We start from the raw sequence: 20,914 nt of genomic DNA, 5'->3' as shown, positions 1-20,914 counted from the left end.
AATTAAATTTCTGGACATGTCTGTGAGAAGCCTTAATATTTACAAAACTACTTTTTTTATTTTTTACAATTTTTAATATTTCTAAATATTATATTTATATCAATATATTTTTTTAACTATCCTCACTAACTACATATGAAATTCACAAAATTTGACTGTATGATATAAAACTCTGAATAAATATAGAAATTAATAACACTCAGCGAATATTTTTCTATATAAGCATACATTTATCCAGTAAATATAAATAAATAATGCAATTAATTAGAAATAGTTTTTTATATTTAATAATATTTTAGTAATTGAACAATACTCAAATATTATTCAGTACATACATAAATCTATATTTACTGATTTATATATATATATATATATATATATATATAAATCAATGAATGAACAAATCAATTAATCAATGAATGAATATTACTTAAATATTAAAATATCTGGACATGTCTGTGAGAAGCCTTAATATTTACAAAACTACTTTTTTTATTTTTTACAATTTTTAATATTTCTAAATATTATATTTATATCAATATATTTTTTTAACTATCCTCACTAACTACATATGAAATTCACAAAATTTGACTGTATGATATAAAACTCCCCCAAATGTGTTTCTCTGACTTAAGCACAATAAAATTCATGTATAATTCATCTGCAATGCCATTAACATAAAGTGTGGCGAATACAGTGTGTATTTTCTGCATTTATTCAAAATGTAAATGTGTCAAATGTGGTCGGGCAACTTATAAATAGGGTGAATTCAGGTATATCGGGCCTCTTTTTGCCACTGAAATAACTGAAAAGAAAAACGGCCCAGTTATCCTCAATTAACCCTACATATGAACCAGGTTTTATTCCAGTTACAAATATCATTTAACATGACAAAATAACATGATTACATTGGATTGCACAAATAAAAGTCCTTTCTCGGTGTCAGATCATGACCAAACAGATTTTTACGTTAACATTTTATATTCATAAAAATAAAACAATATGCTATATCAAAACAGCATCTGCTACCATCATTTGACCAACAATATGTAGGGGCTATATTACATGTACTTATAACATACTCGCATATCGATTGAACCTTGTTTCCTTTAAGGCAATTGCAACTTTTTATCTCACAATTCGGACTTAATTTCTTGCAATTCTGAGTACAATAAATGCAAGATATAAACTCAGAACTGTAAGATATAAACATGCAATTCACGCGAAAAAAAAAGAAGAAGTCAAAATTGTGAAATAAAAAGTTGCGATTAATGTGTTTATAAAAAATGGTGGGAAAAAAAACATTTGTATAAAAATATCTGGATTATATCTCCACAATTCTGACATTTTCTTCATAGACTGTATAAAAACATGGACGTAGTGTCCGTGACGTCACCCGTAGGTTTCCGAAGAGCGTTTTTGAAGCCTAAAGTAGGCGGGAATTACAGTTTTAGTCACTTCCGTGTTGGTTTCACGAGAGAGACCAGAAGGTTGCCGCTTGTTTTTCTTCTCAAAATTGCAAGTTTACCTCTCAATTCTGAGAAAAAAATGTAATTAATTGTATTGAATTGAATAAACTTGGAATTGCAAGAAAAAAGCAATTTCAGAGAAAAATTCAAGAAAATCATTTGAGAAAAAAAAGTCCCAATTGTGAGATAAAAAAATTGAAATTACCTTTTTTTTTTTTTAATCCCATGACAAAAACAGGCTTCCATACAAACCATATTTTTCATCAATAAAACTTTGAATCTGTTCTCTTATCTTAAAGAAAAATCCAATGAAATTCATTACATTTGTTAAAAACCTTCAACAACACAGAACACTTTCCGAATCAATGCAGAAAACACATGAGACTCTGTGTGTGTGCATTTATTCCGAATGTAGATGTGTTGATGATCATGTTGCTATCAGTGCATGACAGGTTTAATGTCTCTCTCTCTCTCTCTCTCTCTCGCTCTCTCTCTCTCCCTGATTCACGACACACCTTCTGTGCAAAACGCAACTCCTCTGCTTATCTCTCTCCCCCTGTCGCTCTCTCTCTCTCTCGTCTGTGTTCACTTTCACATGTTTGAGTCGGAGGATAGCAGTCTGTTTCCTGACACGCAGAGACTTCTCTCCAAGACGCAACTCCGCCAGCAACACCTAAAGGTCAGCAACCACTACTGTCTCTCTCTCGCTCTCTCTCTCTCTCAGTAAGTTTGTTTCGATTGCTGCCTGTCTGACTGCTCCATCACTGTCTGTGGTGAAATGTAAAGGGTTGGCATTTGATGGCATTTGTTCACTCGTCTTGTGCATCTGTCACTTTTCAGAGTGCATGTAAAGTGCACTAGATAGCGCGGGACCCCCCCACCCCCTCGTTCTCACCGTCTCTTTAATTAGAAAGTCTAATACAGTAAAATGAGCTGACAGGTCAGGGACAGGGGTCTGATGCTATCGCAGCATCACTCAGTGCTGCCCTGCAAGAGAACTCGCGTTTTTAGACGAATCCTGCGACAAACATTAGCGATTACGCCATTACAGCAACTTGACAAAAAAATGCGTGAGAACAAAAATCAAACTTGAAAGGGATAGATTATATAATAAGTAAAAAAAAATAATTCACACTTGTTTTCGGTTTCGAGAGTGTTTACTTTCAAATTTAATGTTTAAAACATAAGAGTCTGATCAGAGTCAATATACGGGTAAAAAAATCATAACTACAAAATAAAAAAAATAAAAAAGTATGGTATGGTATTACCACAGTACTGTTTTGTAAAGGGACATATTATTGCATATTAATAGGGGAAAATATAAACATTCATCAAAAACTGACTATGGCACATTCAACAAAGACTATTATTAACTAAATCAATTTCATAATGATTTCTGACATTTTCAAACTGTAACGATGCATATATGTGTGTGTGTGTGTGTCTGTGTGTGTGTGTACTTGTTTATGCTACATTGTAAGGACCAAATGTCCCCACAAGGATAGTAAAACCTGACATTTTTGACATTGTGGGGACTGGCCTGCGGTCCCAATGAGGGAACAAAATAGTAAAAATAGTAAATTATGTTTATCTGAAAGTGTAACAATGCAAACAGGTTTTCTTTCAGGGGTAGGTTTAGGGTTAGGGGACAGAAAATATTGTTTGGTCAGTATAAAATAGGGATGTAACGGTATGAAAATTTCATATCACGGTTATAGTGACCAAAGTTATCACGATTATCAATATTATCACGGTTTTGTTCAAATTAGATGAACATGTTCAAAAAGAACTGATACACACACTGAAAACATTTCAATAAGTTTTATATTTGAAAATCAACAAACAACAAATACAATTAGCAGCTATATGCACTTTTTTAGCATAAAAATTTAATTAACATTAACATGAAGCTCTAATAATAATAATAATAATAATAAATCAGGTATATATATATATATATATACATACACATACATACTGTATATACACACACACAATATATATATATACATACAATGTGATTTCCAGAGATAGATAGATAGATAGATAGATAGATATGTGAATATATATATAGTTTGCAGTAACTCAAAAAAACACTCAATAAATATATGTATCAATATAAATTTAAAACTATTACTATTTACTAGATAGAAAATAAATAAATAAATACATACATAAATGTATGTTTCTGTTTGACCTGCAAATTAATTTAAATTAAATATATTATTTACATTATATAGTAAATATAATGTTTATATATTTTAATGTTGCAATTAACTTTAAACAGTATTTTCTACTTAAAATCAATCAATTATAGGTAATTGGCTTATATTTTGCCATACTCTGACTCAGAAACATTATTTGTGATGCTTTATGGTATATTAGAATGACTTGCACTGTTTTCAGAAATGAAAAGATTCTTCAGAAAATCTGATACATTTCAGATGAATCTAAAAATTTAAAGTGAACATTCTAATGAAAAAAATCTGCTGTGACTTTTATTTTGTTATTTCGTGAACTTCACATTCGGTGAGACATGTCTAAGACGGAATACAGGAAACATCATTCATCTGCTCTCTTTGTGAACATAAGCTGAGACTCCATCACTTCAGCTAAGCGCAGAATGAATCCGAGGGCTTAAAGATTGAAATATGCACTCGGGCAAACTGTGTGAATACAGTACAGACTTCTCATTAAAATGACACAGAGAGAGGGGGAGCTTTGTTCGGTGTGGTCAGGGACACAGTATATCAGGTGAATGGGCAGATGTCCGCCGGTCTCAATTATTCATTCATTTTAATTGTGGCTGTGACGGGTACCAGATTTCCTTTCAATGCCAAGCAGCTGCTTTCAGATCCATCACGGCGTGTTGCAGCAGCACTGATTAACCCCACGCCAACAGGCCGTGATTACATAAAAACTCCTGTGTTTAAAACTCACCGTCACTCTTACAAACTCAATAGAGCGAGAGAGCGAGGGAGTGGGGTTATGCCGGGATACACACCACGCCTTTGTCTGTCGAGTCACTAGGACAAGGTTTATCAAAGTTGAACCTGATCCGAAGCAGTCTTTTGTTACATGCCAGATACTTTTACACTGGCGTGTTCTCAAACACTGGAGAGTGCGCTGCGCTCCGTGCGCTCTCACCGCGGGAGGGTGTGGGAACGAGGGAACCAGAACAATGATCTGGATCTCAGCACGGTTCTAGATCACTGCTGGGTACGTTACCGTATGTCCTGCTCAAAACACACACACACACACACTCGCACGCACAGAGAGACTCCTCCTACAGACACACACACACAGCTCAGAACAACATTTAGTGTTCAAAGTAACTTAACTACACATTTCCATAACAGTAGAACATTTAAAAGGTCAAAATACACACACAGTGGTGAGAATGTATGCACACTACTGCTCAAAGAGTAAGATTTTTAAATGTTCTTGAAAGAAGTCTCTTCTGCTCACTGAGGCTGCATTTATTCAATTAAAAATATGGTAAAATCAGCAATATTTGAAAATATGATTATTATTCATAATAACTGTTTTCTATTTGAATACATTTTAAAATGTAATTTATTCATGTGATGCAAAGCTGAATTTTCAGCATCATTACTCTATAGTGTCTATAGTGTCGCATGATCCTTCAGAAATCATTCTAATATGCTGATTTGCTGCTCAAGAAGCATAATCAATGTTTCTGCTTAATATTTTTGTTTAAACTGTAAAAATGTATTTTTTTCAGGATTCTTTGATGAATAGAAAATGCAAACGAACAACATCAAAACATTATAAATTACGTTATTGACACTTTTGATCAATTTAATGTATCCTTGCGGAATAAAATATACATATAATTTATAATATGTAAGACGATGTGGTGTCGCATAGAGACTCTTTTCATCTTTAGCAGCTAATATTTTTATAAAGTAATCTTTATAAACGTGTACAAACGTATTATTGTACAAAGTACGAATAATGATCAGAATGGTCAAGTAAAGAGAAAAAAAAGAGCTTCTCCTCAAAAAAAGAGAAAGCAATACAAGAGAATTTATCTGGTTTGCAACATTTCAGAGAGCAGAACTAAATGGAGAAAAAAAAGAACAAATTTATCGCTGACACAGGCAATTGATGTCCTCCATATATGTGCTAGTTTCATTATTGCAAAAAAGTACCCCCAAAAGTGAGATAATTTAATCACATCTATGCACCATCTCTATCAGTGCTAGTTTCATTATCACAAAATAAACCCCCTTCAGGCTGATACAAAACCCTCACATGGTCTGGGTTAATTTTGTGATAACGACCAGCTGATAACCACTTACAAAAGAGAAGTATTTTAGTTCTGATGGACAAATCAGTTCATTTGATTCAGTTAGTGAGAGAAAAACAAATGTGTGGTTGGTTTGTTACTAAATCATTTCACTTTCAGAAGTATAACTTGGAGTCACGCTTCTTCTATGAATGTGTGCATGCCAGTGTGTTAATAAGCAGTGAAGCAACCTAATAAGAAGAGTTTGACCACTTCACAACCCAATGAGAAAGTTAGGGGATTCACATCCGCTCACACAACTTGTTTCTGATGACACAGCTGCCCGACACACTCAAACAGAGAGTCAAATATGTCTATATGTCATTTTCCTTCCTCTCTCTTCATCTTCAAAAAAAGCCTGTGTGGTGATTTGGGTAAAGCTTATCGTTAAAAGCGTGACGAATGTCCTGACCTCACCTTTACACACACAGAGACAGTTAACACTCACTCTGACAACGTTCTGACATGAAAAACCAGCTATTAAACACCTCACATCTGATGAATTCAACAGTTAACAATGGATATTCACAGCCAAACGCCCCATTACCTGACGATGATGTCATAGCATGCTAATTTTAACAACAATTCAGCAGGTCACATGGTCATGTAATTTCTAAAGTCCATCACTATGGTCACGGCGAGTGAGCCGAGCCGCTATTTATACACTCTGAGCGCTGCGATTATATGAACTTTCTTTCAGAATTCAACAGGTGTTTTTCTTTAGCAACTCCTACACATCACATGACTAATCGCCCATCACAAACAGGAAATTAACCACAAATTTGGGTCAAAGGCTTCAGAAAGGAGAAAACGTTTTATGCTCATACAATGACTCCATACAGCTCATCCGTTCCATATAAACTAAACTGATGATCAGTTCGTCAGAATCATAATCTGAATTTGGCATTCTACAATAACTATGTTTAACTAAGCTGTACTGTTCTATAACTAGACTTTACTTTACAACAATACAACCAGACTTCTTGTAATAATACTTTACTCTTCTATCATTAGACCATGTTACAATGATACTTTACTGTAACAAATTTGACTATAACAAATTATATTAGACTTACTAGAACTAAACTTGACTTTATCACTACTAGATCTATAACCAAACCTGACTATACTATACTATATATTCTGTTCCATAACTAGAGTAATCTATAATAGACCACACTAACCAAACTTCATAGACCTAATATTTACCGTTTTATCACTAGACTAAACTAGAACTATTCTATAACCAAACCTGGTTAGACTTTACTATTACAATAATCTATCATTTGATTGTACTATAACCAGATTTTTTAGACTATTGCAGATCATTACTGTTCTATCATTAGATTGTACTTTACTATAACCAAACCTAATTAGATTTACTATAATCTGTTCGATATCTAGACAAAACAATAACTAGACTATACTCTAACCAAGTTTTATTAGACTATTACTAGAGTTTATTGTCCTATCCTATAAACAAATGTTATCATACTTTACAAACTCTTCTATATCTAGACTAATCAACAACTAATTATACTATAATCAATGTTTTTAGACTATTATTGAACTTCACTGTTCTAGCACTAGACTGTACTTCATTATAACCAAGCTTGATTAGACTGTGAGTGACTTGATTAGACTTACCAATAACTAGACCAATAACTATCAAATTTTAATAGATTATTAAACATTACTAGATTATACCAGAACCATGCTGTCTACAATCATACCTGATTAGTTACTATACTATAAACTTTTATATATCTAGACTAATAAATACCTGGAATATAGCCATTTTTATTAAACGTACTATAACCAAATTTACTGTTCTCTACTATGACCAAATTGGATTATACTTCAAGTTAATACTATAAACTATACAACTGTGCTATAACTACACTAATAAGACATAGTATAACTATTCTATTCTACCACTAGACTATAACTAGATTAGAGTTTACTATAAATGTTATGGTTCCGTAACTACATTATACCATCCTATACTCAAACTTTATTAGATTCTATTATACTAAACTTTACTTTACTATACTAAATTTAACTTTAGTATAACTAGACTGTAACTCTTTATTTTATATGGTAGCACTTTATTTTACAGTCCTGTTCCGCATGTGCATACTATGTACTTGATATAGTAATTATTACAATAACTGGGTAATACCTAGGTACTAACCTAATCCTAAACCTAACCCATATGGTTAGCATATATTATCCAGTACTTAAGATTACTTAAGGTAAGAGCACAACACATACTGTAAAATAAAGTGCAACCTTTTATACTTTATCATACTATACAATACTACTCTCAAACTTTATTAGGCTTCACACACTTTAACTAAACTTTACTGTTCTATAGTTAGACTACACAACTAAGCATTACTATCCTGTACTGTCAAGTCTATCCTAAACTATAGCTACCTTTGTACGGTAACATAGTTTAGTTTCTTTTAGCTGATGCATCTTTCTTTTCATTTAAGCCTGATCTGGTGTGATTTCGTCTGAACGCTTTGGGCCCATGTGTGTGTGTGTGTGTGTGTGTGTGTGTGAGTGATTTCCTCTGGTCTTCTATGAAAAGTGAGAGCAGCTGATTGGGGAGCATCTAACCTCCTGTAGGTGTTTCCTGTGTGAGAAGAGTCACTGTAACCAGGGGCAACTCCAGACTCTCTCCTCTCTCTGTTGTTCTGGGTAAACAGAAACACACACACACGTTTGACATGATCACACACACAGTATTGAGGGCGATGCACCACAACACACGTTTACGTAGAGAGACCGAGCTCTGTCAACCACACACACACACACACACACACACACACACACACACACACAAAGAGAGGAAAGCGGGCCGTTTTGTAATGTTGCTGTAAGATTTAGGTTTTGAAACTGGGTCCACCCACTGGTGTGAGAAAAGAGGAGAGGCACAGAGGAGGGGTGTAGGGAGAGAAAGACAGAGAGAGAAATGAGTGTGTGGGCTATCACTCACTCACTCTCTCAGTTTAAAATAAGGACACATTGATCCACCCACCCCAACCTCACATCTCAAAAACACACACACACACACACACACACACACACACACTCAGACTGGAGCAGATACCTCAGCAGAAGAGTTTAGGTATCACAGCGGCCTGAAGGACTGACAGTGGGGTTGTAATGTGTGACAGCAGGAAGTGCACATGATTGAGGAATCATCTCAGAGTTTGGTAGCTGCTGGTTACAGTGTTGTGTCTGGATATTGTTCATGAAAAATGACTTTCAATGGCTGATACAATAGCTTTAGAGAAGTCTGGCCGATATACAGCTAATAGACAATGACAAAAGTTCATATTAAATATATTAAAATGAAATAAGCACATTTTACACAATATTTATTCCAAAATAGAAGGAAATGTCTTGGCCTGATGGATAGTACACAGGCTTAGCAACCCAAATTAGTTCTAGCTTGGGCAATTTTTCAATACAGTTCCCCATTTTTGTCCATTTCTGTCTTATTTCAGTCTATCACCTATAATTGATAAAATACACTTGGACAATTAACAGTACAATTAATATATTTAACAGGAAAAACTATATATATATATATATACATTTTATATATATATATTATAGAATGTATAAATACTGTTTTTCCTGTTAACTATATTAATTGTACTGTTAACTGTCCGGTAAGGAAAATTAATCAGACAATATTTTGATATTTTTACATTTTATGATTTAGTAACAGCTTTCCTCCTCAAGTTTGTTCCAAAATCACCTACATTGCTATCTTTTTAGTAAAAAAAATAAAATAAAAATAAATAAATATGTATATAACTACATTTAACACGGTTCTGTGAGTCACACAGAAAGCTAAATATCCAGCGCTGTCATCAATATAGACTTCTCTGAACCGTGTGTGAGAACACGTCTGTGATATGTGCTTGCATTTTTTGCATGAAGCGACATATGTGCATACAGTGTGTGACTGATCACTATGAAAGCTTGCATCTTGTGTGTCTGTGTGTGTGCACGTGTGTGAGAGCGCTTTGACAGACATCTGTCTCCTGTGCCCTGCAGCCTAGTTGGTTTTAATTAGGTAGAGCCAGAGGGCCCGAGGGCAGACAGGGGCTAGTCATAATCACTCACTCACACACAACACACACACACACACATGGGCCAGCCTCCCCCTCACAATCCTCCACAAAAAATGTCCTTTCAGAAAGAGCATCTCAAAAAAAAAAAACACACACACACCCTCACACACACTCCATCTGTCTCAAACACACGTGTGAGATGTGTGTTTTACATGCATGATTAGTTTGATTAATGACATGTACATTTCGGTCAATTTGAGCGCTTAACTGCCTTCAATGCTTGTATTCACACACAAACGCCAGCACAATGCCATAACCATGGCATTGTCTGTTGAAGGGGTGTCAATTACTGAATCACTGTGCAAGTTAATTGGTTTCGATGATAATAATTTGTAATTCCTGCAGCTCAGACAGCAGAGCATGGGTTTGATTTCCAGGGAATACGTGAAGTGATAAAATGTTTACCTTGAATGCAATGGATAAATGCACCTGCTGAACTGCACAAATGTACATTTTAATTGTACAATTGAGCTTTTTTTGCATTTTGACAGGCTTGCAGATTGAAACTACATTTCCCATCATGCTCTGAGGAATGATAAAGTGTGTTTGTTTTATACTAATTATGTAATTATAACTTGTAAATAAATATAAATAAAACAGTTTAATTTTAACTGTACATTTTTAAACATCAACTGAACTACTGTACATTATTTGTGCTTCTTTTTGTCGCACTAGCACAAAAAGTCACAAATCTTGTTTGAGATATGAAAAAGAAAAAGAAATAGTTTTCTTTATTTTAATTATGACTTCAACTTCTAAATAGGAACAAAATAGTTAAACTTTTAAACGTGTATTCTAATTACATAATTACGAAAGAGAAATAAATTGCATGTTTGCTTTATTCTAATTACATAATTATGACTTCAGCTCAGACATATACACAAATATATGAACTTCAACTGCACTAATGCACTTTATTTGCACTCTATTTTGCTGCACAAAAATCTAAAATCTTTGCTGAGATATGAAAAAGAGCAAGATATTGTATTTACTTTATTCTAATTACGTAATTACAATGTAATTAAACTTTTTAATATGTAAACTTAAACATAAGCTGCACTTATGCACATTATTAGCGCTTTTTTTGTTGCACAAAAATGTCAAATCTTTGAGATATGAAATAGAAAAATACAACTGCGTGCTTATTTTATTTTAATTATGCAATTAATACTCTTAAATATAAACAAAATAGTTCAACTTTTAAATATGTAAGCTTTAAACATGTACTTTTAACCCAATAAAGCATGTGTACATCCCACAATTCTCTCTTTAAGCTGCTGCTGCTACGAACTGAAAGACTCACCGAATCAAAATCATAGATAAAGCACCTTTTTCAAAAACGTCCACTATATATATGTGTGTGTGCGTGTGTGTGTATGTGTGTGTGTGTATGCATGTGTGTGTGTGTGTGTGTGTATGTGTGTGTGTGTGCGCGTGTGTGTAGAAGACAACACAGATGAAACCGTCCAAAAGACACAACATTTCCAGTAAAAACAGGAGTTGGAGTGTGGAGGGGTTCACTGATGACCTTGTCGCATATTTTGGGCTCTCTATGTGTGTGTGTCGTCCTTGGACGACTGTTTCCCACCCTAGTTGGTGGGTTTGTCTGTAAGTGGGCAGAGATGACAAATTTTTCCCACAAGCCCACACCCTGGAGCACCAAAGCCCCCACTCCCAGAATACATCTGTGCACGGCATCCCACACTGCAGATCCTAAGGCTAAGAAAACGGAATATAAACCTGACGAATGCATGCACCGGATTCGATCACAGTATCAAGAGATTAAAGAAATAAAAGTTTTGGGTGCTTGACTATGCAAAACGCTATGGAGTTGTGAGTGCTTGCCAGGGTGTTGGTATGCAGATGACAGGATGTTTGTGTGGTTGCTAGGTAAAAAAAATCACTTAATCAATTATTTAGTACAAAGCTGAGGAATCATTGATGTCTGGAGCACAAACACTGCAGCACTCTGTGATAGAGGTTTGAATTCATCTATACATCTAAATGTAAAATGTATCTAGGAGCAACAGTACTAGAGATGCTTGACTTGGTAAACTAGAAAGAAAGAAAGAAACATCTGACCCTACCTGAAATGAGACATCACAAGGTCACCAAACAGACAAGAGAATATCAGTCCAGGTTCTGAATGTGTTTCGTCTTCGTCTGGATGCTGCTGTAAAATAAATAAATAAATAATTCTAACTGCATTTTAACTGCAAAAGATTTCTGAGGAATTTTATCTTCATGCTAAACAGGTATAAAATTTTGGTTACCGAAAATAAAATAAACGTTAACTGAAGTAAACAACTTAAACTTATTTTAGCAAACTAAAACGAATGAAAACTTTATAGACACAAATAAAAACTCAAAATATTAATAAATCTGTCATCTCAATTATACTAAAATATCAAACATAAAAAAACAAAATAAACATAAAATAACATAAAATGTTTTTAAAAATAATAATTAAAAATGTTTTATATTAAAATTACAAATATACTAAATATTTTTAAATTGTAGTTATTTAGAAAATTATCAATTTACTAATGTTTTAAAGATCCCACATACCAAAACACCGACAACAACACATCAACAACTTTATTCATGTCCAAAGCCAAAAACAGTTCTTTAACCGTCTAAATCCTACTGTGTCATATTTGATATGCACGTTTCTAAATGATCAAAACTTTGCTGTTAAACCTGTAACACACAATCTACTCCATTCCTTCTGTTGTCTGATCAATCGTTTCCTTCAGCTGATGCGTCACGTGTCTTTTTGCTTTCAAATCTTTACTGATTTTTATCAAGGAAACGCAAGAATAACTTTAATATTGTTAGTAATATTTCAAGATGAACACTTACTGGTCTAAAGTTGATTAAATCATACATAATTTTCAGACAAATCATGTTCAAATGTGACAAATATGATCATCAGGCTTTTGAGGAACATTTATTTGTTCATCTCTCAATCAGCATTGCATTATATGTTTAGATCATTTAAATCTCATCTTACTAAGACACATTATTGGAGATATAGAGCGACGACTGATATTTAGATCATTTTATGAAAGTATCTGCTATACTGTTAGAAACATATCGTGAATTTACATTACAATCAGAATTTCATCACTTTTTGGCTTTTTGAGTCTGAGCTCCATATTCTCACTATATCAGACTATATGAGCCATAAAATCCTGATGTTTCAAATATGATACTCAACATAAAACACACACGCAAACTTTTCGTCTGAAGGTTTATTAAAGTGTTCCATTTTAACAAATGAGCTTTTTTGGACTATTATTTCATATGTCAGGCTTTACAGGATTTAGCTGAACCACTGAAGAACATTTATTGAGAATATTTCGGTTTGGTCTGAAAACGCTTTAAGTGTGTCTAATACAGGAATCTGTTTTAGGTCCACGCAGAACCACCTGTCTGAGGTTTCTATGACAACTAACTGAGAATACCTACAAATAATGTTGCATGCGTGTGTGTTTTTAACTTAATAATAGACACACGTCTCCATCTCTTAAATTTCACACTTTACATTCGTCACGTTCACGGCAGGACAAAGAAGTCCACTGAAATCACATTTTACCCAGAATGCCCCAGTAAAACGCTGGCGTTGGTATTAAGTAACTTGTGCTGGTTGAAAAGCAGGTCGTGATGAATCTGTCATAAATTACATAACTAGGTGGATTCTTGATGTCATTTAGGAAATCCTGTCCATGTTAAAGCGTCGAGTCATGATTTAAAGAGACAGACACGGCGGAAAAATGTCACAGTGCCAAAAAACACAAACGAGGCAGAGAGAGACTGTAATAGTTTTATGGATTCTGAAACAATAGATTTTAAGGAAACACACTTTTTTCCACACAAAGACGAGCTGTATTTGTGAAAAGGTACCGCGGTCTGCCATTTCTGAGAGTAAAATCTCTCTGTCTGCTTACAGAAATGCAGACAACATTTGCAGTGAATTGATTGGCTGATTGATCTTTTTGATTTTGATTGTGGCATAATTTGAAAAAATCTTTGTTTATTCACATCGTTTGGAATTTTTCGTTCATTTTTGACCGGATGCAAGTAGCAAAGCAGACACTTTTACTATTATTATTAAAATAAAATGGTCTCATTTCAAGAAATCTGAAAGATGTTACGTTAAACTACAAACTAAAGAAAGATAATAAACATTCACGAGTAGGATAAATGCATGAGAAATGTCAACTTTGACTCACAGAATCAGCTAAAAGAGTTTGTGTCAAAAACTACAACACTGTCAGATGCGTCAAATCACACCACTCTATTTTTCAAGCCAAAAAAACAAAAAGTATGCACTACTTTCTTTTAATTGCATCTTTCTGGTTCTTTTTTAAGAGTATAAAAATATTTTGTTAGACATCATAATTGTGCTTTAATTACTAGCTTTTATGACTTTTTATTACATTTTTTATTAATATTTTAATATTATAAATGAATATAATGTTATATATATATTTTTTTTTTTTTTTAAAGAAAATAATGATATATTATTAAATGTATTTTACAAATTACAATATTTATATTATATTCAGGATCATTTTTTTCCCCCAGTCATTGGAAATGGAAATGTCTCAATGGAGAAAAAATATCCAATTTTACCTGTATTCTCCCTATAAATTGTTTGTGGCTCTCTACATACAACATTAAAGTGCATTAAACACATATATAACATTATAACATAATGCACCTGCTACACATTAAAAACCACATTAAACCGTAATCTTTCATCTTTCTCTTTTACCACATTAAATGACAGTAAATAAAAAATGGGAGTTGGATGAACGAATGTACTCGTCACACAACTGCGAGTATAAGTTTATACGTTAACTAACTGATTAGCCGTCAACCTCTGGTTTCAGTTTCAACGAAGGGAAATTGAACAGCCCTGTTGAGGAACACGCTGTCTGAGCTGCAATATGGGTCAAACCGCATGTATAAAACAACCAACTTCTAATTAATTAGAAAGTCATAACGTCTCCATTCTGGCATTATATAACATGTCGTTTAATTAAACTGACACACATGCTAAATATAAGCAGCAAATCTGCACTGTGTGCCACATAGGAAACAATTCAAAATAGTATATACTGAATACTACTCTTACTCAACATATATGCTTTTGCACTGCAGTGTTATTTTAGTATCATTGATGTACTATTATAACTTTGGTTATATACTTTTGAATTAGATATGTTTATCTCATTTTCTGTTTATATTTTCTGTTTTAACCACATAGGAAACAATTCAATATAGTATATACTGAATACTACTCTTACTCAACATATATGCTTTTGCACTGCAGTGTTATTTTAGTATCATTGATGTACTATTATAACTTTGGTTATATACTTTTGAATTAGATATGTTTATCTAATTTTCTGTTTATATTTTCTGTTTTAATTTTAGAGAAAGTTTCAGTAATTTTGTGGCGTTTTTGTCATGTATTATTTAGTTTGTTAGTTTTTTAATGTCTTTTTAAATGTTTTCCAAAAATGGCTGCCGTTTTTGTTATTTTAGTATATATATATATATATATATATATTTCTTGATCTATTATATGATCAGAATGCCACATGTATACATGAATATAAAAGAAGTTATTGTGATTTTTTTTATTCAGTTTAAGACCCCACTAACTGAATTAAATGCATTGAAATCATGTTAAAAAAAATTTATGTGTTCCATATACTTTTTGCCATGCAGCATTTAGTAATATTTTCATTTTATATATACATATTTAAATTTTTTTTTTTTTTTTTGAAGTTATAAATTATTGGAGATTATAACAGCACATTTTACAAGAAAACACTATTTCAATCTTTCTACTTCAATATTTCATGTTTACTTCAAAGAGTTTCTTGCAGTTACTGTGTAGTTAATTGTGAAACTGACTGGTTTCTACACTAAATTCTGAACTTCAGGTCTTCCACCTTGTTCCTTCGTCTAATTCATCTTCTGAAGTCACAGCAGACGCATATATAGAACTGGTACTTTTCTCTCTCTTCCTTCATTTGTGCCCAAGTTCGAGTTGCAAACCCTTCACGAAATAAAACTAAAAATTCATTTTGTCTGACCCCAAATCAGAGGGTTTGTGCACCATGGGCTTTATTACATACTGAGCTTAAACTGTGTTGTGGAGGAGGATGGGTATTATTATCCTGAGCTTCCCACCCAGCTATAAAAACTACATCGCTGCTCTAGAGTAGATCCACCTCCTCCCTCTCTCTCTCTCTCTCTCTCTCTCTCTCTCTCTCTCTCTCCTCCTTCCTGTCAGCGTCCACACAAACCTCTCCGTCTGTCCGCGTGTGCCGTTGTTTGGGGCTTGTAGTTGGATGCTCGGCTGTGTTTTTTGTGAATGGAGAGGAGACGCTCAGGCAGACGGGATGGACAGACATCTTCTCGTCCCTCAGAGACGGAGATGAGACAGGCTCGGATCTGAAACGACACTTAGACCTGGAATAAATCACACGTACAGTAACACACACCTGAGGATCTGGACGGGTGAGTGCGATGCAGCCCAGTTCACCTGTGCGTTTGCAAGGCTCGGGCAGACGGGATGGACAGACGTCTTTGCGTCCCTCAGAGACGGAGATGAGACAGGCTCGGATCTGAAACGACACACCTGGCTGGAATAAATCACACGTACAGTAACACACACCTGAGGATCTGGACGGGTGAGTGCGATGCAGCCCAGTTCACCTGTGCGTTTGCAAGTGTGCGTTTGAGTGGGAATACGCAGGACGTTTGCGTCCGAGGTCTGTTTATGTTTGTTTGTGTGCATCTCAGGTATAGAACAGCACGTCTGTGGGCAGTAATTTGATGACTCACGTAATTATTTGGGCCATTCTTTAAATGTCGTCTCCAGAAAATGAGCGTGTGGAGTTTTGGCCCGCTGTAAACGCAAACTAACACAAACAAGTAATCACAGCAAATCGACAGTTACACCAGACGCCGCTGGCTCTGATGTGCGTGAAAGCAAAGTGTTATCGAAAGAGTTTCTAAAAAACTATTCGATGCAAGAAAGTGCCAATTCATTTTTTGAGAGGCTGTTCTCATGACCTTTTTAATGCAGCCCACTGATCTAAACAGGCGATTGACCCACATAGTCACACATAGTCATCTTAACAAACAGTTTTCATAATACCATTAAATATATCATCACATTTTTAGGTTTTATGAAATTAGAAGAAGTTTGGGTTTCCATCTATGGACTTACATCTCTATTTTAAGCTAAACATTTTAACTGCTACTGTGATTGTTTAAAATAAGTGTCATAAATGTCATATAATATTTATATATATATATTATATATATATATTTAATATAGTGTTATTTATAAACTATGATTTATGAAAGTGTAAATCGATTACAGTCACTTTTGGGTTGGAAGTTAAAAAAAATACACATTGACGTCACGTCGCAAAAATCAGATACGTATCAGATTTGTTTCCACACAAAAGTGGCCCAGATCAGATATGAAAATGTCAGACTGTGATTTTTATTATCAAAAACAGATCTGTGTCAAAGCTGTGATGGGAACGTCACCTTACTTTATCTAAATCCACCAAAAACACAAAAGCAAATGCAACTAAATTCATTAGAATTGTTCATTTTAGACGGACATTGGATTACCCTTATGTTTTTAAAGGTTTTGAAGGGTGTCATAAGGTGACAGGTGAATGTGTGTGTGTGTGTGTTTGAAGAGGGCTGAACGCAGATTAAAAACAGTGTAAATTACTGTTTGTAGCAGCTGAAGTGCGTGATGCAGGTGTCTGTAGCGTCTTGCTTCATATAATTACCAAACAGATGAACTACAGCAGACGTTACACAACGGCTGTGTGTAATCCTAACGAGGCTCTTTAAGCGTCATTTACATTCGCTCTGATCTGTCGCTGGGTGAATCAGTCTACGGGTAAAAAGCAGCTCAAATATACAGCAGAACTCAGGCCAAGACACGAGGCCAAACTTACACGCCGCACTTTATTATGTTTTCTTTAACTTTGTTGAACAAGGTCCTGGTTTAAGACTGTGGTCTGTCCTTAATTTGTATTAGAGTACTTGACAACTAACTTGGACAAAGTTTTTTTTCTTTTTCTGAAATCATAAATATACATACACACACATAGATACATGCATATAGAATAAATGTAAAATAGATATAAAATTAGATATAATAGATACTAAAAACACTAAAAATAGATATAGAATATTTAAAATATATTTTATATACTAAATAAAAAATTCGGTTTTATGATATTATAATAAAATAATATATAAATATAATTATAATTATATATTATAATTATAATATATATATATCAAATAGGAAATAATTCTAAATTGTTGCATATATCTATGTATACTTATGTATATATTTTATTTGTGTGTGTGTGTGTGTGTGTGTGTGTGTTTGCGTATGTTCAAATACTTAGAAACAAAAAAACATTTACAAAAAATAAAACAATAAAAAAATTAATCTGAAAAATCTAATTGTTACAGCTGTTAACATGACAAAATGCTTGCTGTCACTTCAGCTACCAGTTAACAAAACTAACAACAAAATTTCTAATATTTCAACTCAAAACTTGTCACAATTGAATGCACATGTTTAAACCTGATGCCAGAACCTAAAAATGTATAACTCAAGACTGTTGAAACAACACACGTATGTCTGAAAAATTCTAAACTGAAACGGAAATCAGGTCCACAGTAACCAAAACCACCATTAAACCGTTTGCTGTGTGTTATATGCAAATCAGGCCTTCAGCTGTTCACATGCAGAGCGTTTATCATCTATTCTACAGCACTGAGACGAACCGTATTCAAATCCGAAGCCTCCTATTGGCTGATTGCCGTGCCGTCGCTCGAGCAGTAGGCACTTCGGTCTGTAAACAGGGCCGTGAGTCTCAGCGAAGCACTAATAGACTAAAACCTACAGGTGCCCCTGCAGGTGAAGCCCCTAAATGATCTCCCTCAGGACCCACGAACCCACGGCTGGATTTAGCCAATTTAGCAGCAGTCTGAGTCGCCGTGAGTCTGAGCAGCGTGACACGTGCTCGCTCCTGTCTGAGACTCCAGTCCTGCCTCCCTAAAGAGGCCATGATGAAATATCTCTCACAAATGTGAACTGTTTTAACTTTTGGAGAAGATGTTGTAACTTTACCCTATCAAGAGTTGGTCATCTTTGCATCACAAAGTCAGACGAGGCATCCGGCGTGCACCAAATGCATGCATTTAACCCGCAAAACACAGAGTCAGCGCGCTCCGACTTCACGTTAACGAACAATCGCTATTAATTGTTAAGTCTTAAAGTCTTTGTCCTATTTAAGACGATCATCAAAGCTCGCGTGTGTGTACGCATTTAGTTCAAACATCAAAGACAGGTGTGTTATTTTGAATGATCAAAGGACTGAGGGGGTAGTTTGGGTTTTTACTCACGGTGTCATTTATGTTTTGAGATATGGCACATTATGATTGATGTTGAACTCAGAATTAGTAATGCAAAGAAGAAAATAGGAAAAAAGGTTATTATTCATGGCACTTGAATCACACCGCATGCATTCATTTCTGAAAGCTGCTCAATTCAGTCCGATTCACAAATACAGTAGGTTCAACTGATTCATTTAAATGAATTTGTGAATCAAAACGTGTGAATTTTTGCAATGAGGACGACGCTAACTTTTTGTTGTTGTTGTTTGTTGCAGTGCTGCTCCTGAATAGCGGAAGCACTGATACACGCACACGCATGCATCTTTTTCAAATGACAAACGCATCTGTGCTGAAATGAGTGTGTGGCACTTTGTGGGGCTAAAGGGGGTATTTTCTTCACCTCTTTACACAAACTGTAGACACCAGAACAGATCCTCAGATTATCTCGAAACATCCTTTACAATCAAGCATGACATTTGATATGGCCGACAATGATCTGGCATGAAACAAAATTCAGCTGATAAGCATCTGAAAATGCTCATTTTTATTAAGCAACTTTTATCAATTCTTTTCATTAAATGCTTTACTTTTATATATAATTTAATTTCCTTCAAATAATCATTTGTTTATTTATGTATTTGTTTATGCTTTAAAGGAATCTTCAGGACATTTACTGAACAAAATACAATGAAAATATTATATATTTTAAAAGTTTTCTTAGGCTATACATGAATCTGAGCTTGTAAAAAAATCTGGATTTGATTCTTCATGTCATTAACAGTCAAACTTATCCGATTTGCTGAAACAATAATGAATGTCTGACTGCCAAAATTTGTTGTCAGCAGCATGTGAACATTACGATTAAATATTTCTCAGTGGAAAATGACGTCTTCCTATCATTACAAACAACAAGCGGACCACAAAAGCAACTTAATATACATCTGCAGAAAAATCTCCTGCACTCCAACTGATCATCAAATCACTTCACAAAGAAAAGCGCAAACACGGATGATGGACAAACTGAGCTGCGGTCCAGTCGAAGATACCCATCTGAAGCATTACTGCTTCACTAGCAGAGCCACATCAACAGTTTAGACAGGATTTCAGATAGCATCTATCACTGAGGTGTGTGTGAGTCCGTTTTTGCCTACATACTGGGAACAACAGCTTAATAATGTCACTTAATAAAAAAAATGCATAAAAGTTTCACTGCAAAAACTGATGTAAGGATTCATAAATCAAGATACATTTACTTGACTTAAGATATTAAATAGTTTTCTAAAAAATTATCAAAATTGGGTGTGTTTTTGCTTAAAACAAGAAAAAAACTTGTTTCAAGATGCATTTACTTAAGAAGGAAAATGACTTAGGATATTAAGTCTTGTTTTTTTATGTAATTGAAATGAGTTTATGCTTAAAACAAGTTTATGCTTAATTCAAAGAGAAAACAAGATTATTTTTTTCTGACCCCACTGACAGATATTATTCTTGTTTTAAGCATAAACTTAACC

The 20,914-nt window shown here is 34.2% G+C and overlaps 1 protein-coding gene across 2 annotated transcripts in view; it reads left to right on the top strand.

Annotated features, from left to right (window-relative positions):
• The first annotated feature begins 1,974 nt into the window (after window positions 1-1,974).
• The window catches only part of LOC107731088 (zinc finger and BTB domain-containing protein 7C-like), a 28,114-nt gene continuing 9,174 nt past the window's right edge, over window positions 1,975-20,914 (top strand). Inside the window, exon 1 of one of the 2 annotated variants that reach the window (XM_016542074.1) lies at window positions 1,975-2,148. The gene's annotated coding sequence lies outside the window, so the exon portion shown is untranslated. Of the gene's footprint in view, window positions 2,149-16,064; window positions 16,476-20,914 lie in introns of those variants that run through there. The other variant, XM_016542075.1, reaches the window with a different exon arrangement.

The sequence above is a fragment of the Sinocyclocheilus rhinocerous genome, unplaced genomic scaffold (genome assembly GCF_001515625.1).
Source record: "Sinocyclocheilus rhinocerous isolate Xijiao unplaced genomic scaffold, SAMN03320098_v1.1 scaffold519, whole genome shotgun sequence".
In the NCBI taxonomy this organism is placed as follows: domain Eukaryota; kingdom Metazoa; phylum Chordata; class Actinopteri; order Cypriniformes; family Cyprinidae; genus Sinocyclocheilus; species Sinocyclocheilus rhinocerous.
The sequence above is the reverse complement of the archived record's forward strand: the minus strand, read 5'-3'. Positions and strand labels throughout refer to the sequence as shown.